This window comes from Pinus tabuliformis, chromosome 3_2 (assembly GCF_031772625.1).
Source record: "Pinus tabuliformis cultivar Carrire ecotype Pingquan chromosome 3_2, CPIR1, whole genome shotgun sequence".
Classification (NCBI taxonomy): domain Eukaryota; kingdom Viridiplantae; phylum Streptophyta; class Pinopsida; order Pinales; family Pinaceae; genus Pinus; species Pinus tabuliformis.
The window spans coordinates 69,605,790-69,614,304 of NC_142302.1; the positions used below are offsets into that span (position 1 = coordinate 69,605,790).

The 8,515-nt window shown below is 38.8% G+C and overlaps 1 pseudogene; it reads left to right on the plus strand.

The window, feature by feature from the left end:
* The first annotated feature begins 1,039 nt into the window (after window positions 1–1,039).
* On the plus strand, window positions 1,040–7,455 carry LOC149179883 (endoglucanase 6 pseudogene; annotated as a pseudogene).
* Window positions 7,456–8,515: the final 1,060 nt, after the last annotated feature.

An 8,515-nucleotide genomic window follows, 5' to 3' on the forward strand; every position in this document is an offset into this window, starting at 1 on the left:
ATTCACCGTCAATCCAAAGCCTCGTGGGCCGTAATCTAGTTTAGTTTAATTATACAAATATCTGCCCATTTTGTTTAAAACAAATCACTAAGAAAAAAGAGTATAAAATTTCTTAATGCAAAACACATTAAGATAAATGACAATTGGGTTGCTAAGAAATTATTGATGAAAATCACATTACAACAAGTTTGATAGCTGCATAATTGCATAGTGTCTAAGAGGAGTACATTGGGGGGAGAAAGAGGAGAGCCGAGGGTAACTAGGGTTTCGGGGCGCCGACAAGATGAACAACCAGGGACAGAATACGGCAGGAGTGGCCTTGTGCAGAGTCGACGATGCTCTGCTCACGGTTCACAGAGCTTTACACTGTGGAATCAAAACCGACAAGGATGTGACAATGAGGCTTTTAGCCAAGGCTTTGAAGCCTTGCGGCACACTGGTTTCAAAGGTCATGACTCGGAACCCCATATTTGTCATGACGGAGACCCTTGAAGTAGAAGCCCAAGTGAAGATGATCGAAGGGAAGTATAGACACTTGATGGTTCTGGAAAATGGCGAGGACAGGGTTATTGGAGCTCCTCAGAAATTACGCAGCGACACTGTCATCTACTGCAGATCACCTAGGGTCCATGTGTCTGTGTACAAATGATGGCTCAGGCCTGAGATCTTAGAAGGCAAAATCACCAATGGTTGCGAGAATAGCCTCTTAGAGGAGCAAATAGAGGAGATGAAGGAGATGATTACAAGGCTCAAAATTGACTCAGACGGAAGCTTGACGCAATTAGAGCTGGGGTTTCTTCTGAGATCCCTGGGACTGAAACCCAGTCGCGAACAAGGGCTGAAAAATTTCACGGAACTAAAGAGCCCGATTGACCCCGCAATAAAGATAGAGGTCACGAATAATCAAGGGCAGCTGATGGCGCAACTCTGCTCCTTGGACATGGATGGTAAGGGCTACATCACAGTGGCGGAACTCACGCGGTCCATGGACAAAATGGGCCAGGCCCTGATTTTTTGATATTTGTCTGAGATGATTGCCATGGCTGATACGGGTGGAAATGGAAAAATAAACATTGTAAATTTCACTGCCACCGACACTTTTGCTGTGGTCGATTATCTCAAAGCATCTTTGACACTGAGCACACCTAGCAGAACCCCAAAGACTGAAACAACAAAGAGTAGGGAAAGACCGAGGCGACAGATTCCGCGGGAATCCTCTCCTGTTGGCAGCCGAGGAGCACCAGATTGTGAGTAACGAAGGAATGCTCACCTCTCCGCGAAGGTTGTTCAAAACCCTCGGAATATTAGCCAAATCCACCAAGACGCTAGAGGAGTACCTACAGAATACAGAGCATTATGGAGACAGAGAAGCTGCACGGCCATGCATGAACCAGAAGACCACAAAACCCCCCTCCGTGGTAACTTCTAATCACTTTCAAATTTTTATTAAAACCCCTTCGGGGAAATCTACCTTGATTTGGGTCCATGCTACAGACTGTGTTATGAACCTGAAGAATATCATTGCCCATTAAATCAGCTACCCGAATGGAAAACAACATCTGTTATATGGGGGCAGAACACTACAGGATTGTAGAGTTATTATGGATTACAAAATTTGCCAGAATCTACTATAACACTCAATCTGAGACTGCGAGGTGGTGCAACAATTTTCAGTTCAACAAAACAAATAGAAGGAGGCAATGGGACAAGCACAAAAACAAAAAACAACACAAAGCCACAACAACAACACAGAAATGAAGGAATATCTTTCAAGAACATCTTACAAGGGGGAAAATCTCCTACAGTAGCTCCAAAGAAGGCTGGAACAGAACCTAGTCCATACATAGTGGAGCAACTGAACTATACACCAGAATTAAAAATAGATATACCAGAAACAGATGAGGTATGTAATAATTATGAATCGCAAGCCATCATTTGTCATTTCAATGGTTTTTGGCCAAAACCATTTGAACTATTCCATTGGATTTTCACAAAATGGACTCTACACTGTGAGATTCACCTCTGCTCCAAAGGGTTTTTCATTGTCAAATTCCAATCAACAGAGATAAGAGACATAGTGATATAGGAGGGACCATGGTTCTGGGGATCTTCGGGCCTTTTCATCACACCATGGTTCCCAGAATTTGATGCCAATACTATGGTTGTTTCCAGGATGCCAGTTTGGGTACATCTACATAATCTCCCAATACACTTCTGGGACCAAAAGGTTCTTGCATGTATAGGCAATTCCATTGGCAGATATATTAAAATGGATACACAGAGAGTGGAGGAAAGATTTTTTACATACGCACACATCTGTGTGGAAGTAGATCTCAATAAGGGATTACCGGATCGCATACAACTGAAACACAAACAACAAAGCTGGACACAGACACTAGACTATGAAAACACAACATTTAGGTGCAGACTACGTCGACAAACAGGACATCTATAAAATACATGCCCAGAATACAAAAAAGACAACCATAGGAAAAAGAAAACCGGAAAACACCACAAGGGTTGGAATTTCCCCCCACCAGATCCTAAAGAAGAGGAGGAGTTTGAGGTGGAAGAGTCCATCCCCAATGAGAACAATCAAGCAGAAATCCAGGAGACATCTCCACAAGGACCTATGGAATCACAAATAGAAAATATTTCAGACACAATGGAAAACAATGGAACCAAAAGGCTACACACATCAGACACCTCTGATTCTGACAAGGAAAATCCCCGACCAGGCACTGAAAATCCACTTCAACTTGTTCCCACGATACCGTCTCAAGGGGAGTGGCGCAAGGTCGAGAAGAAAAATGGGAGGAAAACATGATTTCCCCCCATATTGATATATCAGTGCTCCCTGCGTGGAACACATGTTTATTTTTTGTTTTTTGTACATCTACATACTGACAGGGTATTTTGCCTCACATATGCATATGCTAAGGCATCTACAAGATGTAATTTTCAAACTTTAATGGAAATTACGACTTTTTTCCAAGAGAAGAAATAATTGCATAGTCCGCGCCTATTTCATAGAAATGAATACCAAACTATATTGCTTATAAATGCAATATTAAAACTTAGTTTATAATGCTTTATAAATAAAGTTTTTTATGATTGTAATCAAGTGTTGGTGCACGTGTTAAAATGCGCACACATTCCAAATGCCACTGAGCCCACCAGATTTGATCAACAATGGAGAAGGCAATGCGCACCACCCCCAACCCCACCACCCCCCCACCCCCACCCCCCCCCCACCCCACCCCACACACACTTTGCTTGTGGGATTCATTAATACCATTGTTTGACGTCATATGGAGTGCATTTTTACACTTGTTCCCTTCATAAGCGATAATTATATTTGTAGGTCAATTGCATAGGTTTCGACTTGCTAAAGCATGGATCAAGGAAATATGTGGTTGAAGGTTCATTATACACATGGGTGGATGTTCACACATGGTACAACAAGGGTTAGTTATGGAGGGAGTTTACAAATATTCTTGAGACTTGTTACTAGGACCTCGACCTCCCAATCTTTTCCAATTGAATTTGGTCATAGCAAATTAAGGTTCAGATAAAGATCCAATTGACCTGAGAACCAACACATAACAATCAAAGGTGTAGAACATAGTATGTTAGAAGGTATAAATATCATAAACCAGAACACCAAAGGTCTGTCATTGTCTTCTCAAGTTTCATGGGGATTAATCTTATCCAATGAGTACCTCAGAATGGAGGTCGAAATATGGATTACTCTTTACGTACATAGACCTATGTTAAACCCTAGGACTGGACAACCTAGACAAATAAGTATGAATTTTCTAGATTGACCTCATTGAGATACTTAATTCATAAGTTCATTCAAATATGAAACTTCAATATACATTCACTGTTTCATGTGTGTTTAACTGAAATGAGACCCATTATACTAAAACACAACACAAAAGAGTTCCAAACGAAGAAATTGCACAACCATCCAAGAGAAACTGAAAGATACATACCTCCATGTCTTCAATTGTGATGATGTGTGGAGTAAATCCATGACCCGAACTCCCTGTGAGAGACACAATTATAAGTAACAGAGTAACAACAATCCATTATCAAGGAATTACCTCAAGAACAATTCATAGACTAATAGCCTATTTTTAAATCACCCACCATCTAAGACACATATGTATAATTCGACATCTAATTTGAAAAACACAATAACTAAAATTAGAAGGTTGGGAGAACTAATATCAAATTCATTATAAGCATACGTGTTTAATAGGCCATTTATATAATTCGACATCTAATTTGAAAAACACAATAACTAAAATTAGAAGGTTGGGAGAACTAATATCAAATTCATCATAAGCATAAGTGTTTAATAGGCCATTTATACATAGCCTACTTAGCAGAAACTACATTGTTGGCAGAGGGAAAAAAAAGTAGAAGGTTGTTGGAAAAAAAAGGGCATTTTTAATGAATTTGTGATCATATGTAATGGACAGAGGGGATTGAGATATATGTATGGGATTTTTTGTTATTTTTTTGTTAGAGGCCAACAATTCAGGATCTCACTGTTTGTCTTCATCTAGGTTTCTAATGTTGAAAATGGAGAAACTGGCAGAGAAAATGAAATGGGTGTTTTATATAGTTGGGTAGAGATTAATTAAGGTCAAGGATCAATGGGATTGAAGTAAATTTGGGCATTTAATGTGCACTAACTGGTATGACAGTGAGTGTGAAGATATGTCAGAAGGAAGATCAATGGGAACTTGGAACTAGTTTGTCAATGGCATTAAAGAAAAATAGTTACTATATTTTCATAAAATAATATAACATTTTCTTAATTATCAGATATTGGGAAATTGCCTCCAACATTGTGCATATATTGTCTTCACTGCTCTAGCCTTTCTTCATTCCTCATCTCAGCTGTTGCTATCCCTCTTTCCTTGTTTCTTCATTTTGTGAAGAAGAAGAGCCCATAGTCCATAGTCGTTGTGTGTATGCCAGCCTTGCTCAAGTGCTTCTGTCGATGGGCATTGTGGCTTCATGATATCTAAGCAATGCTAGCAGATAATGTTGTATGTTTTGGTGTAGGTTACCAAGAATTAAGAAATTCTCTCACTTGGTTCTGTAGAATGCTCTACATATTTATAATGCATAAGTTGTGTATTGCTTTATTCTAGTTGTAGGCCTAGTTTTGGGTGTTGTGCCTCTTTTGCTGAAGTTACATTGTCCATTATTGTGGGTGTTTGTTGTTGGAAATCTATGAGTTTTTTTTAATTGAGGGGAATTTCAATGAATGCAATTATGATGTATTGAGGCATATAGATATATATGGTGGACTGTTTTAATCGTAGTCCTAATATCTAACAGTGGAGCTTATATTTCTTAGCTTTCCCACATTCAGATCTAGTCATTTGGGGATTCTTTTTGTTGTAGTGAACTGCATTAGTCCACCAAGATATTAATTTTGAGTATGACTTCTCATATGCTTGATTTGAGACAAGACATTTTGTCTTCATATATCTGTATTTGATTCACATTTAGATTGATTCCAAACTTTCTCTTATCTTGTTGCATTATTCTTTCAGTAACTGTCTTCTCCTCATCCATTACATGTTATCCTATCGTAAATAACTAAATTTAGGGTTATCACAAAGAGGCCTTATTTGAAGTGGGTCCATCTAGTTTATTTCAATTGAGTTTCTGCATTGGATTCATATCTATATGTTTTGAGTTTGGCGCTCTACATTAGAGCTGTAAGAGATGGTCATGATTATGGTGCAGCATTGAGCAAGAGTATCATGTTTTATGAGGCTCAAATATCTGGAAATATTCCTAGCAATTAAAGAGTCACTTGGAGGTATGATTATGGTCTGCATGAAGGATCAATCAATGGGGTGGATCTAGTAGGAGGGGATAATATGATACTTGTGACAATTTTAAATCTGGCCTCCCAATGGCATTCATAGTCACCATGTTCTCATGGAGTGTTATTGAATATGGCAAGAAATTGACCAGTAGTGGTGAGTTGGGTCATTCGATGGAGGTTATTCAATGGAAGAATGATTATTTCCTCAAGGCACATATAGAGCTTGATGTACTGTATGGAGAGGTGGGTGATGGTGACTCAGACCATTACTGTTGGCAAAGGCCAGAAGACATGACCATACCTTGCTAGGCATATAGAATTGATGCAAGCAATCATAGCTAAGATCTCACCGGAGAAAGATAAACTACAATGGGTTCTGCTTCAATTGTTTTCATGCACTCTGATCACACCTACTTTAATTGTTTTCACATTTGTTTACAAGTACAAAGGCAAATATGACAAAAACATTACTATTGCACAAAAGTATGATGCCTTTAAGAGTAGATATGCAGATGAGCTTCTCTAGGTAGCGACATGGATTCATGAGGCTACTGGATATCTGTCTTATTGTTACATGAACTATGTGACTGAAAATGTCACTTCTCTAGCTGGAACGGGATGGAAAATGATTGAATTCAGCTGGGATGTCAAGTATGCTGGAGTTCAGGTCCTCACCTCAAAATACCTCATGTAAGGAAGAAGTTGGAAGAGTAATGCTATTCTACAAAACTATTAGCAAAAGTAGATTTTTTCATGCGTACGTGCTTGCAAAAAGGTAATAGGATTGTGCAGAAAACTCCAGATGGCCTCCTGTTTTGGAAAAAATGGAACAAAATCCAGTTTCTCTCTTCATAGTTTACTCTGATTACCTCACTGTTTCTCACAAGAAACTTCAATGCTCGGGTGAATTTGCGCAGCCCTCAAAGCTTCTATCCTTTGCTCAATTTCAGATAGATTATGTCCTCAAAGACAATTCGATAGATTACATAACTGGCTATGGGAACAACTAACATCATCCAATACAACAGAAAGCTTCATCTATCATATCTTACGAAGTAAACTCATCCTTCATGCCCTACAGAGGGGGCTATGCCACTTGGTTTAGCAACAAGGGAATCGATCCCAATGTTTTTCATGGTGCTCTTATTGGAGGGCCTGATCAGAATGACAATTTTGTAGATGAGAGAGACAACTATCAACATACATAACCAATTACCTACAAAAATGTCCCTGATGTGGGTGTCCTAGCCAGGCTTCATGCTGGTGGTAGCTAAAACCAACTTCTTCCAATTGTTGTTCCTGCATGTGTAAGAAAGCCCAAACCATCTCCTGCTCCAGTCCAAGCCTCTCCTCCAATAGCACCTAAAGATTACTCTCCAATTGTTGTATCACAATCGGTGACCTCATCTTGGAGTTCTTGGGTTCGAACTTATTACAAATATTCTACATTGATAACAAACAAGTCCAAGCAAACAATGAAGAACATCAAACTCTTTGTTCAAAGATTGTATGGCCCTATTTGGGGTCAGTCTAAAATAGAGGGCTCTTCTTATTTAATAAGCATATGTTACAAACTAGTAAAATATGCTTATTAAATAAGTTTCTTAGCTTTTCTATGATCAACTTGTTACATTTCCCAGGCATAGCAGCTCAGTCCACTATTGACAAATACAATGTTGCAAATGTGAGAACACTTCCTAAATATTGGGTCCACATGTTCGTGAGGTGCGTAAAGGATTCTTTAATACTACAATGCTTTTTACAGTTACACAAGTTATGTAATGAAGTCATGTATAATTCATTCGAATCCAATCCTTGCTAAAGTAATGAACTATTTTTGTTTATTTTCCATGGTTATTTTTGTTGCATATGAAGGATTGCAAAAATTATTGTGTTTTGCTTCAAAACTTTTGGTTGAGCAAGGTAGAACACTGCTATGAGGATAAGGTGCCTCCTGATCCATTTAGTCAAAGGTTGTGGAATGGTGGATGGAAATATGTGAGTTGAGCCACGATCAATCTTCGGGAAAATAAGCAAAAAAGAGTGTGAAGTAAAAATAACAGTGTGAAGTAAAGTAGCATGACTTTCCTTCTATTTTAGTTATCATTGTATAAATTTCACTGTAGGTCACCCGATAATGCAATGTAACTAAAGCAAAATACTTGATCTACTTCTACTATCAAACTTTGCGGAAGCTTAATCAATTTGAGCTAGATCAATCAGAACACATATAACAGCGAAGAAGAAATCATACACATGAAACACAGAAGAATACTTTGGGAAAAGCCTCAGATAAAAACTGCGATCTCTGTATTATCATACAAGTGGAAATATGTCCGTATTACACAAAGCTTTAGCTCACAAGCTATCCAGCTCTTAGCACAATCCCTCTGCTTCTCATAGACAGTCAAAGGCTTCTCAAAAACCTTCTCCTTTGACCTCCAAGCCTCCTATTTCCTTGCACAGTTTCTCCTGGGGTCCAATGCTGCCACCTGTGTGAATTCACCTCTCACACAACTCACCAAACTCAGAAGTAACTACGCAATCCTGAAGGAGATAATTCCTTTTGCATGTTCGAGTTTCGTATATAGGAAAAATCCTCCAAATGATAGTACACTGTCCTTTCCTCTGCTCTCAACTGGGTCTTTGATTGAA